Consider the following 24,634-nt stretch of genomic DNA (forward strand, 5'->3'; position numbering starts at 1 on the left):
GGATTCCCTGCTGATTCCCTCCTGATTTTCTGGAAAAACCTGGGAATTTTGGGGAAAGTTGCTGGCATTTTGTAAACCCTTGGTTACAGCACAAGTTATACAGGGTCAGATCCATATAATTACATATTATAACACATTTCATTTCATAGGATCTCTGTGGTCAGACTCACCTCCCGACCAGAGTCTGATAACCTGGGAAGACCCAAATACACTGCAGACAAGACTCAGGGTACAACCAGGGTTTCTAAAGGGGTTTCTAGTCGTGCTTCTACATCTGCATTGCTTGCTGTTTGGGGTTTTAGGCTGGGTTTCTGTATAAGCACTCGGTGACATCTGCTGATGTAAAAAGGGCTTTATAGATACATTTGATTGATTGATTGATTGTGTGGGATTGGTAGTTTGGTTCTTAACCTTTTTTGGTTACTGTACCACCAAGTACATTCTGCTCTGCCCGGAGTTGCACTGAAGTAACCCCTCATGTGCATTTTACCAGTAACTATGGTCTCATGAGTCTTCCCAAGTACCCCCCTGTGGATAAGCCAAGTACCCCTAGGGGTCCTAGTACCCAGGTTGAGAACCACTGTTCTACTAAAGTACCATGTAGAATGTCTGTCTGGTTGGCTGACCTGGTCTGGTGATGAAGTCACAGTGTCCCAGCCCTGCGATCTCCATCCTCTTGAGGAAGAGGATGGTGGAGGTGAGGTTTGTCTCCAGGATCTGAGGGGATGTCTCTACGGGGAGTACTCGATCCTCAGGGTACAGGCAGAAACACTTCCCTGGACAAAACACAGACAGACAATGTTACTACCTCCAACATAAATCAATCAAATGTATTTTTTCAATAACATTTATTTGATAAAGCCCTTCTTACATCAGCAGTTATCACAGAGTGCTTTACAGATACCCAGCCTGAAACCCCAAAGAGCCAGCAATGTAGAGGCAGAAGAACATTATTGAAAACCAATATATAGGCTATCTAACCCAGTGGTTCCCAAACTGTGGGGCGCGAGGGGTCGGCAGGGGGGGTCTCCCCCCCCAAAAAATATAAAAAATAAAAAATAATATATATATATATATACACAGTATATATGTTTTAAACTTACTGTTGAAAGATGCAATAGTAGAATGCACAAGGTGCAATTTCGAAATTGGGTAGTGCACCATTGTTCCTCTTGTTGTAATTTTTTTGTCACTCACATGAATACACATTAGACATGGCAAAATGTATAGAATTGCAAGAAAATTTGCTTTAAAAAAAACGGCAACATTTTCTCTTGATCCCCCGTGACAACAGGTGTAGAATTGCAGGAAATAAGCTTTAAACCTGCTAGATTCTCTCCACCAACAGGAGGGGTGGGAACCGTGTGTGTCATGATCAGTGCCAAGAGGGGTGGGAACCGTGTGTGTCATGATCAGTGCTTGTGTCCATAGAAACAGGCGCGGAGCGGCGCAGGATGTTCCCCAATGCTGGAAGGGGGCCCAGAGTGAAAGAGTTTGGGAACCCCTGTTCTAACCAACAAGCGATGCAAGTCAACTGATTCACATCAAGGAGAGATGAGAGGTAGTCAGTACCTGTTGGGCCCAGTCAGCTGCTTCCTGATGTCAGTACCTGTTGGGCCCAGTCAGCTACTTCCTGATGTCAGTACCTGTTGGGTCCAGTCAGCTGCTTCCTGATGTCAGTACCTGTTGGTCCAGTCAGCTGCTTCCTGATGTCAGTACCTGTTGGGTCCAGTCAGCTGCTTCCTGATGTCAGTACCTGTTGGGCCAGTCAGCTGCTTCCTGATGTCAGTACCTGTTGGTCCAGTCAGCTGCTTCCTGATGTCAGTACCTGTTGGCCCAGTCAGCTGCTTCCTGATGTCAGTACCTGTTGGGCCAGTCAGCTGCTTCCTGATGTCAGTACCTGTTGGTCCAGTCAGCTGCTTCCTGATGTCAGTACCTGTTGGGCCCAGTCAGCTGCTTCCTGATGTCAGTACCTGTTGGTCCCAGTCAGCTGCTTCCTGATGTCAGTACCTGTTGGTCCCAGTCAGCTGCTTCCTGATGTCAGTACCTGTTGGTCCCAGTCAGCTGCTTCCTGATGTCAGTACCTGTTGGGCCAGTCAGCTGCTTCCTGATGTCAGTACCTGTTGGTCCCAGTCAGCTGCTTCCTGATGTCAGTACCTGTTGGTCCAGTCAGCTGCTTCCTGATGTCAGTACCTGTTGGTCCAGTCAGCTGCTTCCTGATGTCAGTACCTGTTGGGTCCAGTCAGCTGCTTCCTGATGTCAGTACCTGTTGGTCCAGTCAGCTGCTTCCTGATGTCAGTACCTGTTGGGTCCAGTCAGCTGCTTCCTGATGTCAGTACCTGTTGGTCCAGTCAGCTGCTTCCTGATGTCAGTACCTGTTGGTCCCAGTCAGCTGCTTCCTGATGTCAGTACCTGTTAGGTCCAGTCAGCTGCTTCCTGATGTCAGTACCTGTTGGGTCCAGTCAGCTGCTTCCTGATGTCAGTACCTGTTGGGTCCAGTCAGCTGCTTCCTGATGTCAGTACCTGTTGGGTCCAGTCAGCTGCTTCCTGATGTCAGTACCTGTTGGTCCAGTCAGCAGCTTCCTGATGTCAGTACCTGTTGGTCCCAGTCAGCTGCTTCCTGATGTCAGTACCTGTTGGGTCCAGTCAGCTGCTTCCTGATGTCAGTACCTGTTGGTCCCAGTCAGCTGCTTCCTGATGTCAGTACCTGTTGGTCCAGTCAGCTGCTTCCTGATGTCAGTACCTGTTGGTCCCAGTCAGCTGCTTCCTGATGTCAGTACCTGTTGGGCCCAGTCAGCTGCTTCCTGATGTCAGTACCTGTTGGGCCAGTCAGCTGCTTCCTGATGTCAGTACCTGTTGGTCCAGTCAGCTGCTTCCTGATGTCAGTACCTGTTGGTCCAGTCAGCTGCTTCCTGATGTCAGTACCTGTTGGTCCAGTCAGCTGCTTCCTGATGTCAGTACCTGTTGGTCCAGTCAGCTGCTTCCTGATGTCAGTACCTGTTGGTCCAGTCAGCTGCTTCCTGATGTCAGTACCTGTTGGGCCAGTCAGCTGCTTCCTGATGTCTGCCTGGGATCTGCTGATGGATCGTAGTACTTCAGAGTTGGCCCTTATCCTGGGATTATACACCTGGTTTAAATAATCCATTTTTAAAAAGACAGGTTAGTCATAGCCATAGAATGACATATTATAACTATTTAATAGGATATGTATGGCCATAGCCTTGCCTTACATTTCTAAACTAACATGCAACGCTTGTGTTATATTTCCTGTACTGGGGATTAAACTCACACATCTTTTCTCCACTCCTGCGTCGATGACAAAGTTAACGGGGTCCACATTCCAGAACATGTCCTCTCCCTGACGGGTGGAGAGGAATACCATCCGGCCCCTGGTCCTAACTGTTCCCCTACCCCCCATCCCCTCTCCCAGGAGAGGGGGTGCCTGGCCCTGCCCACCCTGCCCAGGGCACAAGACCACGGGCACCAGCTTCCCCAGGTCTGCCCCCAGTCTGGTACCTTCTCTCTGGAGGATAGCACGGGCACAGACGATCTCCTGTGGGAGGGGGAAAACACAGTGTGAGAAGTGTTGCCAGCACCGTACGACTAGTCCTGTGTGGCCACTGGCTAGCCTAGCAACGCCAAGGTCATGGGTTCAAATCCTGCAGGGATCACATGCCTAAAATGTATACCGTGAGGCTCTTTGGATAATAGTGTTATACCCCAGCCTGGAGGGTTCAGCGTGAAGGGAAGAGAGGGCTTGGAAGAGAGGGCTTGGAAGAGAGGGCTTGGAAGAGAGGGCTTGGAAGAGAGGGCTTGGAAGAGAGGGCTTGGAAGAGAGGGCTTGGAAGAGAGGGCTTGGAAGAGAGGGCTTGGAAGAGAGGGCTTGCTACATGACCATTATACCCCAGCCTGGAGAACGTGAAGGGAAGAGAGGGCTTGGAAGAGAGGGCTTGGAAGAGAGGGCTTGGAAGAGAGGGCTTGCTACATGACCATTATACCCCAGCCTGGAGAACGTGAAGGGAAGAGAGGGCTTGCTACATGACCATTATACCCCAGCCTGGAGAACGTGAAGGGAAGAGAGGGCTTGCTACATGACCATTATACCCCAGCCTGGATGGTTCAACGTGAAGGGAAGAGAGGGCTTGCTACATGACCATTATACCCCAGCCTGGAGAACGTGAAGGGAAGAGAGGGCTTGCTACATGACCATTATACCCCAGCCTGGATGGTTCAACGTGAAGGGAAGAGAGGGCTTGCTACATGACCATTATACCCCAGCCTGGAGAACGTGAAGGGAAGAGAGGGCTTGCTACATGACCATTATACCCCAGCCTGGAGAACGTGAAGGGAAGAGAGGGCTTGCTACATGACCATTATACCCCAGCCTGGAGAACGTGAGGTGAAGAGAGGGCTTGCTACATGACCATTATACCCCAGCCTGGAGAACGTGAAGGGAAGAGAGGGCTTGCTACATGACCATTATACCCCAGCCTGGAGAACGTGAAGGGAAGAGAGGGCTTGCTACATGACCATTATACCCCAGCCTGGAGAACGTGAAGGGAAGAGAGGGCTTGCTACATGACCATTATACCCCAGCCTGGAGAACGTGAAGGGAAGAGAGGGCTTGCTACATGACCATTATACCCCAGCCTGGAGAACGTGAAGGGAAGAGAGGGCTTGCTACATGACCATTATACCCCAGCCTGGAGAACGTGAAGGGAAGAGAGGGCTTGCTACATGACCATTATACCCCAGCCTGGAGAACGTGAAGGGAAGAGAGGGCTTGCTACATGACCATTATACCCCAGCCTGGAGAACGTGAAGGGAAGAGAGGGCTTGCTACATGACCATTATACCCCAGCCTGGAGAACGTGAAGGGAAGAGAGGGCTTGCTACATGACCATTATACCCCAGCCTGGAGAACGTGAAGGGAAGAGAGGGCTTGCTACATGACCATTATACCCCAGCCTGGAGAACGTGAAGGGAAGAGAGGGCTTGCTACATGACCATTATACCCCAGCCTGGAGAACGTGAAGGGAAGAGAGGGCTTGCTACATGACCATTATACCCCAGCCTGGAGAACGTGAAGGGAAGAGAGGGCTTGCTACATGACCATTATACCCCAGCCTGGAGAACGTGAAGGGAAGAGAGGGCTTGCTACATGACCATTATACCCCAGCCTGGAGAACGTGAAGGGAAGAGAGGGCTTGCTACATGACCATTATACCCCAGCCTGGAGAACGTGAGGTGAAGAGAGGGCTTGCTACATGACCATTATACCCCAGCCTGGAGAACGTGAAGGGAAGAGAGGGCTTGCTACATGACCATTATACCCCAGCCTGGAGAACGTGAAGGGAAGAGAGGGCTTGCTACATGACCATTATACCCCAGCCTGGAGAACGTGAAGGGAAGAGAGGGCTTGCTACATGACCATTATACCCCAGCCTGGAGAACGTGAGGTGAAGAGAGGGCTTGCTACATGACCATTATACCCCAGCCTGGAGAACGTGAGGTGAAGAGAGGGCTTGCTACATGACCATTATACCCCAGCCTGGAGAACGTGAGGTGAAGAGAGGGCTTGCTACATGACCATTATACCCCAGCCTGGAGAACGTGAAGGGAAGAGAGGGCTTGCTACATGACCATTATACCCCAGCCTGGAGAACGTGAAGGGAAGAGAGGGCTTGCTACATGACCATTATACCCCAGCCTGGAGAACGTGAGGTGAAGAGAGGGCTTGCTACATGACCATTATACCCCAGCCTGGAGAACGTGAGGTGAAGAGAGGGCTTGCTACATGACCATTATACCCCAGCCTGGAGAACGTGAAGGGAAGAGAGGGCTTGCTACATGACCATTATACCCCAGCCTGGAGAACGTGAAGGGAAGAGAGGGCTTGCTACATGACCATTATACCCCAGCCTGGAGAACGTGAAGGGAAGAGAGGGCTTGCTACATGACCATTATACCCCAGCCTGGAGAACGTGAAGGGAAGAGAGGGCTTGCTACATGACCATTATACCCCAGCCTGGAGGCGGTTAACGTGAAGGGAAGAGAGGGCTTGCTACATGACCATTATACCCCAGCCTGGAGAACGTGAAGGGAAGAGAGGGCTTGCTACATGACCATTATACCCCAGCCTGGACGGAACGTGAAGGGAAGAGAGGGCTTGCTACATGACCATTATACCCCAGCCTGGAGAACGTGAAGGGAAGAGAGGGCTTGCTACATGACCATTATACCCCAGCCTGGAGAACGTGAAGGGAAGAGAGGGCTTGCTACATGACCATTATACCCCAGCCTGGAGAACGTGAAGGGAAGAGAGGGCTTGCTACATGACCATTATACCCCAGCCTGGAGAACGTGAAGGGAAGAGAGGGCTTGCTACATGACCATTATACCCCAGCCTGGAGAACGTGAAGGGAAGAGAGGGCTTGCTACATGACCATTATACCCCAGCCTGGAGAACGTGAAGGGAAGAGAGGGCTTGCTACATGACCATTATACCCCAGCCTGGAGAACGTGAAGGGAAGAGAGGGCTTGCTACATGACCATTATACCCCAGCCTGGAGAACGTGAGGTGAAGAGAGGGCTTGCTACATGACCATTATACCCCAGCCTGGATGGTTCAACGTGAAGGGAAGAGAGGGCTTATCATGTAATAAATAGTTAACACATTTTGCAAGCAGACCCATCAATAGAAAAGGCTGAGTTGACATCCCTTTTGACAGGCTTTAAGCTCATTGTCATGTATATGGTCAGGGACAACAGGCCTTTCAAAACGTTTTGTCATTCCAACAGACCACGAGCCATCAGTCAAACACACTAAAGCAAATAAAAGCTAAGCGGTCAAAATAAAACACGAGACGGGGAAAGGATCTGGAATGTTGCTTTGCCATCTAAATTCAATCGAGACAAGTATGCACCACACACGATAAAAAATAGAACATTCTGAGAGAGATTCTGCAAGGACAGAGCGCCTACTTAAGGCCAGAGAGCTATGGCATGCCATCATTCAGTGCACAGCACCACCAAAAACAAGCAAGTAATCAAGTTACGGACAAAATCTGCCCACGAGATCACTGTTGAACTGTGTAAATTGTCTCACCTGAGCTGAGGCCAAGAACAACGCTACATCTCCTTCCTCCTCGGTGCGGTGGATTTCCAGGACCATTCTTAGAGCAGAGTAGAAATAGTCCTTACTACTGCAGGTCCTGTAGATGACCTCAGCTGGACAGAGGGCTTCCAGACTGACCACCGGGACGTTACTACCTGTAATGTAGAGGACATCACTGTTAGTCCATTCCATGTTACCATTATATTGATAACTGAAATACTCACAACTCCATTCCATGTTTTACTCATGCTCTAGGGAGCTAGCGATCGACAAAGTATCCCCACAGTGCCTTCAGTAAAGTTCAATAAATAATATCATGTATGTAGCTATCCCCACAGTGCTTTCAGTAAAGTTCAATAAATAATATCATGTATGTAGCTATCCCCACAGTGCCTTCAGTAAAGTTCAATAAATAATATCATGTATGTAGCTATCCCCACAGTGCTTTCAGTAAAGTTCAATAAATAATATCATGTATGTAGCTATCCCCACAATGCCTTCAGTAAAGTTCAATAAATAATATCATGTATGTAGCTATCCCCACAATGCTTTCAGTAAAGTTCCATAAATAATATCATGTAGGTAGCTATCCCCACAGTGCTTTCAGTAAAGTTCAATAAATAATATCATGTATGTAGCTATCCCCACAATGCCTTCAGTAAAGTTCAATAAATAATATCATGTATGTAGCTATCCCCACAATGCCTTCAGTAAAGTTCAATAAATAATATCATGTATGTAGCTATCCCCACAGCGCTTTCAGTAAAGTTCAATAAATAATATCATGTATGTAGCTATCCCCACAGTGCCTTCAGTAAAGTTCAATAAATAATATCATGTATGTAGCTATCCCCACAGTGCTTTCAGTAAAGTTCAATACATAATATCATGTATGTAGCCAACCCCACAGTGCTTTCAGTAAAGTTCAATAAATAATATCATGTATGTAGCTATCCCCACAGCGCTTTCAGTAAAGTTCAATAAATAATATCATGTATGTAGCTATCCCCACAGCACTTTCAGTAAATTTCAATAAATAATATCATGTATGTAGCTATCCCCACAGCGCTTTCAGTAAAGTTCAATAAATAATATCATGTAGGTAGCTATCCCCACAGTGCCTTCAGTAAAGTTCAATAAATAATATCATGTATGTAGCTATCCCCACAGCGCTTTCAGTAAAGTTCAATAAATAATATAATGTATGTAGCTATCCCCACAGTGCCTTCAGTAAAGTTCAATAAATAATATAATGTATGTAGCTATCCCCACAGTGCTTTCAGTAAAGTTCAATAAATAATATCATGTATGTAGCTATCCCCACAGTGCCTTCAGTAAAGTTCAATAAATAATATCATGTATGTAGCTATCCCCACAATGCTTTCAGTAAAGTTCAATAAATAATATCATGTATGTAGCTATCCCCACAGTGCCTTCAGTAAAGTTCAATAAATAATATCATGTATGTAGCTATCCCCACAGTGCCTTCAGTAAAGTTCAATAAATAATATAATGTATGTAGCTATCCCCACAGTGCCTTCAGTAAAGTTCAATAAATAATATAATGTATGTAGCTATCCCCACAGTGCTTTCAGTAAAGTTCAATAAATAATATCATGTATGTAGCTATCCCCACAGCACTTTCAGTAAAGTTCAATAAATAATATAATGTATGTAGCTATCCCCACAGTGCCTTCAGTAAAGTTCAATAAATAATATCATGTATGTAGCTATCCCCACAATGCTTTCAGTAAAGTTCAATAAATAATATCATGTATGTAGCTATCCCCACAGTGCCTTCAGTAAAGTTCAATAAATAATATCATGTATGTAGCTATCCCCACAGTGCTTTCAGTAAAGTTCAATAAATAATATCATGTATGTAGCTATCCCCACAGCACTTTCAGTAAAGTTCAATAAATAATATAATGTATGTAGCTATCCCCACAGTGCCTTCAGTAAAGTTCAATAAATAATATCATGTATGTAGCTATCCCCACAGTGCCTTCAGTAAAGTTCAATAAATAATATCATGTATGTAGCTTTCCCCACAATGCTTTCAGTAAAGTTCAATAAATAATATCATGTATGTAGCTATCCCCACAGTGCCTTCAGTAAAGTTCAATAAATAATATCATGTATGTAGCTATCCCCACAATGCTTTCAGTAAAGTTCAATAAATAATATCATGTATGTAGCTTTCCCCACAATGCTTTCAGTAAAGTTCAATAAATAATATCATGTATGTAGCTTTCCCCACAATGCTTTCAGTAAAGTTCAATAAATAATATCATGTATGTAGCTATCCCCACAGTGCCTTCAGTAAAGTTCAATAAATAATATCATGTATGTAGCTATCCCCACAGTGCCTTCAGTAAAGTTCATTAAATAATATCATGTAGGTAGCTATCCCCACAGTGCCTTCAGTAAAGTTCAATAAATAATATAAGATGCCACAACCTCCATTCTTCTAATCATCTGATAATACAACAACGGGGGACCATGTGCTATTCCCCTGGGTTGTTACTAAGTGCATCTTTTCCCATTAAAGATGGCCGTTTCACTAACCATAGTGGGCCAGGAGCCTGCCTGTCATGGAGGACACCGTCAGGATCACCGCCCTCAGGTCTGGTCTGTGGACCAGGATGTCCTGCACAATCACAAAACTTTATTGACATGCAACAAACTAATGTTACTAGGAATTTAACTTGTGTACACAGAACTTCAAAAAAAAAAAAAAAAACATCAACATCAATCAGTGTAGATTAACATCAATTCAGAGGTGGTATTTTCTTCTTCTGTGGTTTCTGATCCAGCTACACCTTCAGCTCTCTCTCTCTGAAGCTCTGAGTTCACTTGAGATCTGACTAAAAATGATCTTGCTCACTCCTTAATCCTGCTTTCTGGAATACCCCTAAAATAGACGTATGTATATAATCCAACAGATACTATTATGCTGAATACCACTTAAGAGAGAAAGCGCCACGTCATTCCCACCATACCCGGAGCAGTCCCAGCAGTACGTCTGTGCTGACGGTCCTCTCGTGAGCCTGGTCGATGACGATGGCCCCGTAGTGCTCCAACATGGGGTCAGACATCATCTCCCTCAGCAGCAGGGTATCCGTACAGAACCTGGAGTGGGACCAGAACTGAGTTAACTAATGATGCAGGCGGTAACATCTTTCAATGTTGTTCAATACACACTATGCACTCAATGCCAGTATGGAGCGTGGAGACCAGAAGTGAGTGCCGATATACACTATATATACACAAAAGTATGTGGACGCCCCTTCAAATTAGTGGATTCGGCAATTTCAGCCACACCCGTTGCCGACAGGTGTATAAAATCGAGCACACAGCCATGCAATCTCCATAGACAAACATTGTCAGTGGAATGGCCTTACTGAAGAGCTCAGTGACTTTCAACGTGGCACCGTCATAGGATGCCACCTTTCCAACAAGTCAGTTCGTCAAATTCCTGCCCTGCTAGAGCTGCCCCGGTCAACTGTAAGTGCTGTTATTGTGAAGTGGAAACGTCTAGGAGCAACAACGGCTCAGCCGCGAAGTGGTAGGCCACACAAGCTCACAGAACGGGACCGCTGAGTGCTGGAGTGCGTATCACGTAAACATCGTCTGTCCTCAGTTGCAATACTCACTACCGAGTTCCAAACTGCCTCTGGAAGCAACGTCAGCACAATAACTGTTTGTCGGGAGCTTTATGAAATGGGTTTCCATGGCCGAGCAGCCGCACACAAGCCTAAGATCACCATGTGCAATGCCAAGCGTTGGCTGGAGTGGTGTAAAGCTCACCGCCATTGGACTCTGGAGCAGTGGAAACGCGTTCTCCGGAGTGATGAATCACGCTTCACCATCTGGCAGTCCGACGGACGAATCTGGGTTTGGTGGATGCCAGGAGAACGCTACCTGCCCCAATGCATAGTGCCAACTGTAAAGTTTGGTGGAGGAGGAATAATGGTCTGGGGCTGTTTCTCGTGGTTCGGGCTAGGCCCTTTACTTCCAGTGAACGGAAATCTTAATGCTACAGCATACAATTACATTCTAGACGATTCTGTGCTTCCAATTTTGGGGAAAAAGTTTGGGGAAGGACATTTCCTTTTTCAGCATGACAATGCCCTCGTGCACAAAGCGAGGTCCATAGAGAAATGGTTTGTCGAGATTGGTGTGGAAGAACTTGACTGGCCTGCACAGAGCCCTGACCTCAACCCCATCGAACACCTTTGGGATGAATTGGAAGGCCGACTGCGAGCCAGGCCTAATCGCCCAACATCAGTGTCCAACCTCACTAATGCTCTTGTGGCTGAATAGAAGCAAGTCCCCACAGCAATGTTCCAACATCTAGTGGAAAGCCTTCCCAGAAGAGTGGAGGCTGTTATAGCAGCAAAGGAGGGGGGACCAACTCCATATTAATGCCCATGATTTTGGGGAATGAGATGTTCGACGAGCAGGTGTCCACATTCTTTTGGTCATGTAGTGTTCATACTTGCATGCTACTTAGTATGTAGAGATGTATTGTCTATGGATGCTAGTTGTAGTATGCTAGTGTGGTTATTGAGACATCATCTCCCTCAGCAGCATCCGTGCAGTCCCTGGAGCAGAGATCATCAGAGTTAACTAATGGAATGTTAACATGGCTGCCATAGAATGGTGTAGTGTCATGTAAATGCATCCTAATGCAGAAACCTCACTGTCCCAACTCTCTGATCCGACTTAACTAACGGTGCCAATGTCAACATCCTGTAGAATTGATCTTTCCACAGCTGCCGTTTGGCAGGGAGATGATTGCTGTAGCCTGTCATTTAAAAATCGGACAATAACAGAGTAGAAACATCACGATTATTTAAATAATTGATTAGCCTACCACAACTACACCGAGGACAATATGAAAATGGAAAGCTGTTTTGTCAGGAGCCCACCCCACTGTCTGAATATGACCCCTTGGTACATTACCTCCCTGCAACATGTCACAACGTGTTACTACAGTGAAACATTTAGCATCTGTGTGCTAGCAGACACATAATGACACAGCAATAGATGATGTCCCTGTCTGTCGTGATCTGTGTGATCGAGTTTGCGTTGGCATGTAAATATTTTTTTTTTTTTTTTTTTTTTTTTTTTCGGGGATGGATCAGCTTAATATTGCAGATAGATTGTATCATCTATCAATGTAATTGTCTGCATCACTTCCAATCCCCCATGTTTTTTTTATTTTTTATATATATACTCTCCTTTATTACTTTTCAACCCCACCATCCTTTCCCTACTTGGAGTAAATTAGTGAACAACAACGCCCAGGCCTCTACTTCCGGTCTATACTTACTATCTACACCTTATGGACAGAGTTAATTTTACAATAATTCTATATCTATATATATATATATATATATATTTATTTATTTTTTTGCTCCTGAACTTCTTCTACTCTCAACCTCTCCGATCATTTTCATGATGTCCATCCGGTTTGCTTCTAAATGCCATATCTTTCTAACTGTGCTCTTTCCCAAAAGCTCCCAACATACAACCTATATACTTATTATGGACACAGTATGCTTACATTATTAGCTATCTTTGTTATTATTTGTTGTTATTTGTTATTAGTCCCATCCTTCAACTCTATTCAATACCTCCCATCTATCTCTTAACACCATCCATATAGGATTTCTATTTGCCATATATATTTCAACCATACTGTGATGTTTTACAAAAAGTTCTGAACCTTTCTATTCTCATTGCTTCTACAGATTGTGAATTAAAAATAAACATTTTTGCTAAAAGTATTATTATATTATTGATTGATTGACTATGACTTTTCAGATCACCCAGTAATGCTATCTGCAAGGTTAGTTCCAGGTAAATATTGCAATCCTTTAGCCATTCCTGGACCTGTGTCCAAAAACAAGCTACAAATGGACAGAACCAAAACAAATGATCTAATGATTCTATCTCTTCACAGCAAAATCTGCAGAGCTGGGAAGATTGTATCCCCCATATAAATAACATTCTATTGGTAGCAAGAATTTTATATAATAATTTAAATTGAAAGATTCTAATTTTTGAATCCGGTGTCGTTTTGCGTGTCAGTTCATAAACACTATGCCATGGGATCGGTACGTCAAAGATCTCTTCCCAACTATTTTGCAATCTATATGGGACTGCTGTCAATCCTTTGGTCCTTAAGTGAAACTGATATAAACTTGTATGTAAACATGTAAACTTTGCGTGTGTGCAAACCATCTGAAACGTGATAAACACGTGTGCCAGACCTGCAGCTAATGACTGGGTGGACAGCACATCTATCATTCCAGTGTTCATACGAAATCGTAACTATTTTGCACTATGGCCTATTTATTGCCTTACCTCCATAACTTACTACATTTTGCACACACTGTATATATATTTTCTGTTGTATTTTTTGACTTTATGTTTTGTTTTACCCCATATGTAACTCTGTGTTGTTGTTTTTAAATCGCACTGCTTTGCTTTATCTTGGCCAGGTCGCAGTTGTAAATGAGAACTTGTTCTCAACTGGCTTCTTACCTGGTTAAATAAAGGTGAAATAAATCAAATGAAAATAAACAGTAAAGCCTTGGTGAGAAGCAGACATGAGCACAGTGTCAATGGAGCAGCATGTCTCCAGGGGGATGGTGTAGCCCTGTGATGGAGCAGCGTGTCTCCAGGGGGATGGTGTAGCCCTGTGATGGAGCAGCATGTCTCCAGGGGGATGGTGTAGCCCTGTGATGGAGCAGCATGTCTCCAGGGGGATGGTGTAGCCCTGTGATGGAGCAGCATGTCTCCAGGGGGATGGTGTAGCCCTGTGATGGAGCAGCATGTCTCCAGGGGATGGTGTAGCCCTGTGATGGAGCAGCGTGTCTCCAGGGGGATGGTGTAGCCCTGTGATGGAGCAGCGTGTCTCCAGGGGGATGGTGTAGCCCTGTGATGGAGCAGCGTGTCTCCAGGGGGATGGTGTAGCCCTGTGATGGAGCAGCGTGTCTCCAGGGGGATGGTGTAGCCCTGTGATGGAGCAGCGTGTCTCCAGGGGGATGGTGTAGCCCTGTGATGGAGCAGCATGTCTCCAGGGGGATGGTGTAGCCCTGTGATGGAGCAGCATGTCTCCAGGGGGATGGTGTAGCCCTGTGATGGAGCAGCATGTCTCCAGGGGGATGGTGTAGCCCTGTGATGGAGCAGCATGTCTCCAGGGGGGATGGTGTAGCCCTGTGATGGAGCAGCGTGTCTCCAGGGGGATGGTGTAGCCCTGTGATGGAGCAGCGTGTCTCCAGGGGGATGGTGTAGCCCTGTGATGGAGCAGCGTGTCTCCAGGGGGATGGTGTAGCCCTGTGATGGAGCAGCATGTCTCCAGGGGGATGGTGTAGCCCTGTGATGGAGCAGCATGTCTCCAGGGGGATGGTGTAGCCCTGTGATGGAGCAGCATGTCTCCAGGGGGATGGTGTAGCCCTGTGATGGAGCAGCATGTCTCCAGGGGGATGGTGTAGCCCTGTGATGGAGCAGCATGTCTCCAGGGGGATGGTGTAGCCCTGTGATGGAGCAGCATGTCTCCAGGGGGATGGTGTAGCCCTGTGATGGAGCAGCGTGTCTCCAGGGGGATGGTGTAGCCCTGTGATGGAGCAGCGTGTCTCCAGGGGGATGGTGTAGCCCTGTGATGGAGCAGCGTGTCTCCAGGGGGATGGTGTAGCCCTGTGATGGAGCAGCGTGTCTCCAGGGGGGATGGTGTAGCCCTGTGATGGAGCAGCGTGTCTCCAGGGGGGATGGTGTAGCCCTGTGATGGAGCAGCGTGTCTCCAGGGGGATGGTGTAGCCCTGTGATGGAGCAGCGTGTCTCCAGGGGGATGGTGTAGCCCTGTGATGGAGCAGCATGTCTCCAGGGGGATGGTGTAGCCCTGTGATGGAGCAGCGTGTCTCCAGGGGGATGGTGTAGCCCTGTGATGGAGCAGCGTGTCTCCAGGGGGATGGTGTAGCCCTGTGATGGAGCAGCGTGTCTCCAGGGGGGATGGTGTAGCCCTGTGATGGAGCAGCGTGTCTCCAGGGGGATGGTGTAGCCCTGTGATGGAGCAGCGTGTCTCCAGGGGGATGGTGTAGCCCTGTGATGGAGCAGCGTGTCTCCAGGGGGGATGGTGTAGCCCTGTGATGGAGCAGCGTGTCTCCAGGGGGGATGGTGTAGCCCTGTGATGGAGCAGCGTGTCTCCAGGGGGATGGTGTAGCCCTGTGATGGAGCAGCGTGTCTCCAGGGGGATGGTGTAGCCCTGTGATGGAGCAGCGTGTCTCCAGGGGGATGGTGTAGCCCTGTGATGGAGCAGCGTGTCTCCAGGGGGATGGTGTAGCCCTGTGATGGAGCAGCGTGTCTCCAGGGGGATGGTGTAGCCCTGTGATGGAGCAGCGTGTCTCCAGGGGGATGGTGTAGCCCTGTGATGGAGCAGCGTGTCTCCAGGGGGATGGTGTAGCCCTGTGATGGAGCAGCGTGTCTCCAGGGGGGATGGTGTAGCCCTGTGATGGAGCAGCGTGTCTCCAGGGGGATGGTGTAGCCCTGTGATGGAGCAGCGTGTCTCCAGGGGGATGGTGTAGCCCTGTGATGGAGCAGCGTGTCTCCAGGGGGATGGTGTAGCCCTGTGATGGAGCAGCGTGTCTCCAGGGGGATGGTGTAGCCCTGTGATGGAGCAGCGTGTCTCCAGGGGGATGGTGTAGCCCTGTGATGGAGCAGCGTGTCACCAGGGGATGGTGTAGCCCTGTGATGGAGCAGCGTGTCTCCAGGGGGATGGTGTAGCCCTGTGATGGAGCAGCGTGTCTCCAGGGGGATGGTGTAGCCCTGTGATGGAGCAGCGTGTCTCCAGGGGGGATGGTGTAGCCCTGTGATGGAGCAGCGTGTCTCCAGGGGGATGGTGTAGCCCTGTGATGGAGCAGCGTGTCTCCAGGGGGGATGGTGTAGCCCTGTGATGGAGCAGCGTGTCTCCAGGGGGATGGTGTAGCCCTGTGATGGAGCAGCGTGTCTCCAGGGGGATGGTGTAGCCCTGTGATGGAGCAGCGTGTCTCCAGGGGGGATGGTGTAGCCCTGTGATGGAGCAGCATGTCTCCAGGGGGATGGTGTAGCCCTGTGATGGAGCAGCATGTCTCCAGGGGGATGGTGTAGCCCTGTGATGGAGCAGCATGTCTCCAGGGGGATGGTGTAGCCCTGTGATGGAGCAGCATGTCTCCAGGGGGATGGTGTAGCCCTGTGATGGAGCAGCATGTCTCCAGGGGGATGGTGTAGCCCTGTGATGGAGCAGCGTGTCTCCAGGGGGGATGGTGTAGCCCTGTGATGGAGCAGCGTGTCTCCAGGGGGATGGTGTAGCCCTGTGATGGAGCAGCATGTCTCCAGGGGGATGGTGTAGCCCTGTGATGGAGCAGCGTGTCTCCAGGGGGATGGTGTAGCCCTGTGATGGAGCAGCATGTCTCCAGGGGGATGGTGTAGCCCTGTGATGGAGCAGCATGTCTCCAGGGGGGATGGTGTAGCCCTGTGATGGAGCAGCATGTCTCCAGGGGGATGGTGTAGCCCTGTGATGGAGCAGCATGTCTCCAGGGGGATGGTGTAGCCCTGTGATGGAGCAGCATGTCTCCAGGGGGATGGTGTAGCCCTGTGTGTGTGTGTGTGTGTGTGTGTGTGTGTGTGTGTGTGTGTGTGTGTAACTATAACAGAAGTCCCCACAAAATAGTAAACAAACAAAAATGTTACCAACTGGGGACATTTTGTTAGTCCCCACAGGGTCAAATGCTATTTCAAGGTGGTTTAGGGTTAAGGTTAGAATTAGTGTTAGAATTAGGTTTAGGGTTAGGAGCTAGGGTTAGTTTAAGGGTTAGGTTTTGGGGTTAAGGTAAGGGTTAGAGTTAGAGTTAGGGATTAGAGTTAGGTTTAGAGTTAGGTTTAGAGTTAGGTTTAGAGTTAGGGATTAGAGTTAGGGTTAGAGTTAGGGTTAGAGTTAGGGTTAGAGTTAGGGTTAGAGTTAGGGTTAGAGTTAGGGTTAGAGTTAGGGTTAGAGTTAGGAGTTAGGGTTAGAGTTAGGGTTAGGGTTAGAGTTAGAGTTAGGGTTAGAGTTAGGGTTAGAGTTAGGGTTAGAGTTAGGGTTAGGGTTAGAGTTAGAGTTAGGGTTAGAGTTAGGGTTAGAGTTAGAGTTAGGGTTAGAGAAAATAGGATTTCGAATGGGACTGAATCTTGTGTCCACACAAGGTTAGTTGTAGAAGACTCTCTCTATGTCTGTGTATGTGTGTGTGTGTGTCTGTGTGTGTGTGTGTCTGTGTCTGTGTCTGTGTGTGTGTGTGTGTCTGTGTGTCTGTGTGTGTGTGTTAGATCCAGACCTGAGCACAGTGTCAGTGGAGCAGCATGTCTCCAGAGGGATGGTGTAGCCCACTTCATGTCCAATGTTGACGTCCATCTCATCAGCCACCCTGAGGGCCAGGTCTACTGTCTGCTGTGTGTGGATCTGGGTACACACTGCCATGCCATGCTGGTACTGGGCCGACAGGCAGAACTCTGCACACCACTGGGGGATCTGACAGATAGATACATTGCATTTGATCATGTTCGACACAACAATTTCAGCCCCACGTGGGGATACACTGCACTGGTTTTATAAAAGGGCATTCATCCATCCAAGCATTATGCATTCTTGTGAATCAAATAGTCTTAACAATATTAATCCACCAGAATGACCTGACTCAAATAGTCTTAACAATATTAATCCACCAGAGTGACCTGACTCAAATAGTCTTAACAATATTAATCCACCAGAGTGACCTGACTCAAATAGTCTTAACAATATTAATCCACCAGAATGACCTGACTCAAATAGTCTTAACAATATTAATCCACCAGAGTGACCTGACTCAAATAGTCTTAACAATATTAATCCACCAGAGTGACCTGACTCAAATAGTCTTAACAATATTAATCCACCAGAGTGACCTGACTCAAATAGTCTTAACAATATTAATCCACCAGAGTGACCTGACTCAAATAGTCTTAACAATATTAATCCACCAGAATGACCTGACTCAAATAGTCTTAACAATATTAATCCACCAGAGTGACCTGACTCAAATAGTCTTAACAATATTAATCCACCAGAGTGACCTGACTCAAATAGTCTTAACAATATTAATCCACCAGAGTGACCTGACTCAAATAGTCTTAACAATATTAATCCACCAGAGTGACCTGACTCAAATAGTCTTAACAATATTAATCCACCAGAGTGACCTGACTCAAATAGTCTTAACAATATTAATCCACCAGTGACCTGACTCAAATAGTCTTAACAATATTAATCCACCAGAGTGACCTGACTCAAATAGTCTTAACAATATTAATCCACCAGAGTGACCTGACTCAAATAGTCTTAACAATATTAATCCACCAGAGTGACCTGACTCAAATAGTCTTAACAATATTAATCCACCAGAGTGACCTGACTCAAATAGTCTTAACAATATTAATCCACCAGAGTGACCTGACTCAAATAGTCTTAACAATATTAATCCACCAGAGTGACCTGACTCAAATAGTCTTAACAATATTAATCCACCAGAGTGACCTGACTCAAATAGTCTTAACAATATTAATCCACCAGAATGACCTGACTCAAATAGTCTTAACAATATTAATCCACCAGAGTGACCTGACTCAAATAGTCTTAACAATATTAATCCACCAGAGTGACCTGACTCAAATAGTCTTAACAATATTAATCCACCAGAGTGACCTGACTCAAATAGTCTTAACAATATTAATCCACCAGAGTGACCTGACTCAAATAGTCTTAACAATATTAATCCACCAGAGTGACCTGACTCAAATAGTCTTAACAATATTAATCCACTAGAGTGACCTGACTCAAATAGTCTTAACAATATTAATCCACCAGAGTGACCTGACTCAAATAGTCTTAACAATATTAATCCACCAGAGTGACCTGACTCAAATAGTCTTAACAATATTAATCCACCAGAATGACCTGACTCAAATAGTCTTAACAATATTAATCCTCATTTCTAAAGGCATTAATAGAATGGACAGAGAATTATAAAACATAATGTAGTATTAACATTGTCGGACAACTTGAACTGCTTACATTGAATAAACAGTGTCAGTGAATTCAACATTTGACTGGACAGTGTCAACAACAACATGGAGACAGTGTGAACAACATGGAGACAATGTCAACAATAACATGGAGACAGTGTCAACAACAACATGAGACTGTGAACAACATGGAGACAATGTCAACAACAACATGGAAACAGTGTCAACAACATGGAGACAGTGTCAACAACAACATGGAGACAGTGTCAACAACAACATGGAGACAGTGTCAACAACAACATGGAGACAGTGTCAACAACAACATGGCGACAGTGTCAACAAATGGAGACAGTGTAAACAACATGGAGTCAGTGATAACACTAGTGACAAGGACCAGCGCCTACTAATTGTGTTATATCATGCTAAACTGCTGTGGCAGCAAGTGACAGCTCCAGGGGATCAGTGCTTAACAGCGGGAGGCCAGATGGAGGGAGGGATAGAGGGAGGTACAGGGGGAGAGGGGAGGGGGGGAGAGGGATGGAGGGAGGGAGAGGGGGAGAGGGAGGGAGGGAGGGAGAGGGAGGGAGGGAGGGAGAGGGGGAGAGCGGGAGAGGGAGGGAGGGAGAGGGGGAGAGGGAGGGAGGGAGGGAGGAGAGGGGAGAGGGGAGAGGGAGGGAGGGAGAGGGGGAGAGCGGGAGAGGGAGGGAGGGAGAGGGGGAGAGGGAGGGAGGGAGGGAGAGGGGGAGAGGGGGAGAGGGAGGGAGGGAGGGAGGGAGGGAGGGAGGGAGGGATGGAGGGAGGGAGGGAGGGAGAGGGGGAGAGGGAGGGAGAGGGGGAGAGAGGGAGGGGGAGAGGGAGGGAGGGAGGGAGGGAGGGAGGGAGGGAGGGAGGGAGGGAGGGAGGGAGGGAGGGAGGGGGAGGGAGGGAGAGGGGGAGAGGGAGGGAGGGGGAGAGGGAGGGAGAGGGGGAGGGAGAGGGGGAGAGGGAGGGAGGAGGGGAGGGGGAGAGGGAGGGAGAGGGGGAGGGAGAGGGGGAGAGGGAGGGAGGGAGGGAGGGAGGGAGGGAGAGGGGGAGAGGGAGGGAGAGGGGGAGAGAGGAGGGAGAGGAGGGAGGGAGGGAGGGAGGGAGGGAGGGAGGGAGGGAGGGAGGGGGAGGGAGAGGGGAGGGGGAGAGGGAGGGGCAGGGGAAGAGGGGGAGGGAGAGGGGGAGAGGGATGGAGGGAGGGAGAGAGGGAGGGAGGGAGGGAGAGGGAGGGAGGGAGGGAGGGGGGAGAGCGGAGAGGGAGGGAGGGAGAGGGGGGAGAGGGGAGAGGGAGGGAGGGAGGGGGAGGGGGAGAGGGAGGGAGGGAGGGAGGGAGGGAGGGAGGGAGGGAGAGGGGGAGAGGGAGGGAGAGGGGGAGAGAGGGAGGGGGAGAGGGAGGGAGGGAGGGAGGGAGGAGGGAGGGAGGGGGGGAGGGAGGGGGAGGGAGGGAGGGAGGGAGGGAGGGGGAGGGAGAGGGAGGGGAGAGGGAGGGAGGGAGGGAGGGGGAGGGAGAGGGGGAGGGAGAGGGGGAGAGGGAGGAGGGAGGGGGAGGGGGAGAGGGAGGGAGGGGGAGGGAGAGGGGGGAGGGAGAGGGAGAGGGGAGAGGGAGGGAGGGAGGGAGGGAGGGAGGGAGGGAGGGGGAGAGGGAGGGGGAGAGGGAGGGAGAGCTTTAAGACCCATGTTATTCAGGGTAATCCATTGTTACTATCCATGTTATTCAGGGTAATTCCTATTGTTACTATCAGCCTGTCAGTCTGACCTGCTGCACTAAAGCCTGGCAGGGCTCTCACTGTGAGGACACAACTGAACAGCATCTGCTGGCTGAGCTGGGAGACTTTCACAGTTAGCTTCACACTGTCACTCCCTGTCTGGCTCTGTCTCTGTGAATGTGACCGTGGGTAGGGGGAATTAAGCACAGAATACTCGTCTGGCTCTGTCTCTGTGAATGTGACCGTGGGTAGGGGACATTCATAGCCATATAATCAATTTAGCCATAATCAGTGTCATTCTGTACCTAGGGAATTCCCGGTAGCACACAGGCAAAAACGCCAACAATCCTTTCTGAGGTTTGTACTTGTTGTTCTAGGACTTTTTTGGCAGAACTGCAGGAAAGAGTTTCCTGGAAGTTGATAGGGTTTCAAGTTCCAATGGATTTTTGTTAAAACATCTCGGCCCAAACAGAGACAAGCAAAGTGCACAACCCCTGGAATGAATAGCCATCTTCCACATTAATTTTTTTGTCATAAACCACGGCTCATATTTCTGCTCGAAAACACCAAACGGATTACAGTTAGAGGGAGAGGCTATTCAATAATCCTATCTGTTTAGACTCAACGGAAACAGTTAGGTTGGGGATGTAACTGCTAACTGATGCATACATGACTAAGCAATCTGAGTATTTACTGGTATTGGGTATATTAAGCCCAGTGTAGCCAAAAAACGCAGTAAGATCCAGTCATCATACAAGGAGTGGATTCTTAGCCTGGATGCCCTGCTGTTCTGCCCTCTTGCCATGGCTTGACAATAGGAATGGAGTAGGCAAAAGCGCCAACAGAGGGACAGGTAGGGATTCTGCATAAGCAAGCAGAGTAATATAAAGGTGTATGTGCAGTTTCAGGGTCTAAGACATAGGTTGTTTCCCAAATAGCATCATATTCCCTGTGTAGTGCACTACTTATGACCAGAACCTATGTGTCCAGGACAAAAGTAGTGCACTATGTAGGGAATAGGGTGCCATTTGGGACGAAAACATAGCTAATGGTATTAATATCAGGTTCCCTGCAGGCTGGAGTGATATTTATAAGATCTCAATAGAGACTGGCCTTCCCACTGCAGCCAGATGGCATTTGACACTTTACGACAAGATCCTGGCAGAAGTTTATACTTTATTTCTCTCGCATTTGATTCAATACCACTCTGTACTACCCTGTACGGAACAACTCCAGTGTAAGGAATTATTATGTGGATGAGATTATCTGAAAAAGTTCATAGCAGGACATGAAAGGTCTAGGTGGCAGACTATAAAGTAGTTTACATGCTTTGTATGGAACTAAATGTTTACGATGGCATTGTTGCGATGAATATTAAAGAAATAATATGCCATTTAGAGACGCATCAAAGGATTACAGTATGTGGCATATTTACATGGGTGGTCCCGGGGATCGAACCCACTACCCTGGCATTACAAGCGCCATGCTCTACCAATTGAGCTACAGAGGACCAGTCTTCCACGGATGATGTTTCCACATGTCAGCATGGACTGTATGCTACTATATAAATTATGAAATTTGCAACAAAAATACATAAATATATAAATATTGATACTGTATCGGGAATCAAAGGGACAATATTGTTGAGACCCATTCTTTAATATTGAATTCACATTTGAGATCTGAACACTCTCATCCATTCCAAACTCACCTGTGTACTCATCCCAGTTTTTGTTGTACGGATAATAACAAGTTGATTGTTACCAGGATATTAAAAATTCCCCCTAGCTTTCCAAACGGGTAGAATTTTCTCTTGTAGTAGTTTATAATAGCGAGAGGAGAAGGGCAATCCGTCAAATTGGTTAGTTCCAGATCCTCTCCGAAGACAAAAAGCTTCCTCCAGACAGTCAGCAGCTTCCGAACCAGAACAAACCTCTTTCTCCATAAGAGTGTCCGGCCCGACATGGGATCATCGTCATGGCAATGATAGAGGATGTGAGAGCGCAACAAGTGGCAACAGTTATAATCAAAAGGCATAGAGAACCGCTTATCAAAAAAGAACTGTGTGAAATGTGAAATTTCAGGAAAACAACATGCAGCTTAGTATTTTGTTGTATGATTTCAGATTAAAAGTTATTATGCCTCTTGGCTGTCAATGTGTTTCAATCGTCAGACGTGTACGTGTGTTGATTTGCATAGGCTCCACGAGTACATGAAACAAGACTGAGTGTGATAACGTGACCACTAGGCCTACTGCAGGGAATAACGTTTAATAATGGAATCAAATTGACAGGGAGAGGGGGGTGTGCACCAGTGGAGGCTGGTGGAATGAGCTACAGGAGGACAGGCTCATTGTACATTTACGTTTAATTACGCATTTAGAGACGTATCAGAGCGACTTACAAATTGGTGCACTCACCTTATAGCCAGTGGGAAACCACACAAAAATATATATATATATATATATATATATATATATATATATATATATATATATATATATATATATATTCTATTTTTAGTGGGATTTGGGGTAAGGGGGGGTACAAGGATTATTTATCCTATCCCAGGTATTCCTTAAAGAGGTGGGGTTTCAAGTGTCTCCGGAAGGTGGGAGGATCGCGTCCTGGCCGTGAGGGAGCTTGTTCCACCATTGGGGTGCCAGGAGCAGCGAACAGTTTTGACTGGGAGAGCGGGAACTGTGATTCCGCAGAGGTAGGGGGCCAGCAGGCAGAGGTGGATGAACGCAATGCCCTCGTAGGAATTGTAATGGCTGGAATTATAGGAACAGAGTCAAATGTGGTTTTGATATGTTTGATACTGCTCCATCTCCAACCATAGAAACAAGGTTGAATTAAAAGTTAGATGCCTTTTTACAGTGGAGATCAAGTGAATGAATTGGCTGGCTGGGCTGATGGGACAATGGATTCGCAGGGATTTTCAGATGGAACCGACAACAACATGCCAATTTTTGCGCCATAGGCTACCCGCAACGCGTGTTGGGTTGTTGTTGTTGTTGTTGTTGTTGTTGTATGGTTAGAACGATCTCAACCAATACAATGCTTGTTTTGACCAACCCGTGTAGAATAAAGCAATTGTACACGGCTGTGTGCAGGTCAAGTATACGGGCAGAGCCAAAAAAGTTGTTTTGCACAAAATACCATTGCTTTTTAAACGGGTTACAATTAAATAAAAAATTACTTTGATAAATATATTATATTATAAATATATTATAGGTACCATCATCCCTCAATGAGAATATAGGGTAGGTTGCCAGAGACGGACCCAGTTGTAGAAAAAAAAAAAAAAAGTCTTTGTTAATATCTATGGACGGACAGTGCTTTTCTAAATGTTCGTGTATGGGGCAAGCTTTTCCTGTTGAAGCTAGCTACACAACTACGCTAAACATCAGGTCAATCAGTGCAGCTATAATAACAGCAAAGAGGCGATTGATTTGTTTAAGCTGTTGTGGAGACATCCATGACAACGAGCAAATGATGCGCGATTTCGCCTGGCACAGAAAATGTCTCTCTCATCAGGACACTGTTAAGAGGAGCTAGAGATGTGATGTTGTACGTAGCTGACTTCACTACAACAACAGTCATAAAGAGATGTGATGTTGTACTGTAGCTGACCACTACAACAACAGTCATAAAGAGATGTGATGTTGTCTGTACTGTAGCTGACCACTACAACAACAGTCATA

General features: G+C 47.3%; 1 pseudogene; it reads right to left on the reverse strand.

The window, feature by feature from the left end:
- Positions 1–22,893, reverse strand: part of LOC123487926 — a 33,050-nt pseudogene extending 10,157 nt beyond the window's left edge.
- Between the last annotated feature and the right edge of the window lie 1,741 nt (positions 22,894–24,634).

The sequence above is a fragment of the Coregonus clupeaformis genome, unplaced genomic scaffold, assembly GCF_020615455.1.
Source record: "Coregonus clupeaformis isolate EN_2021a unplaced genomic scaffold, ASM2061545v1 scaf1901, whole genome shotgun sequence".
Classification (NCBI taxonomy): Eukaryota; Metazoa; Chordata; class Actinopteri; order Salmoniformes; family Salmonidae; genus Coregonus; species Coregonus clupeaformis.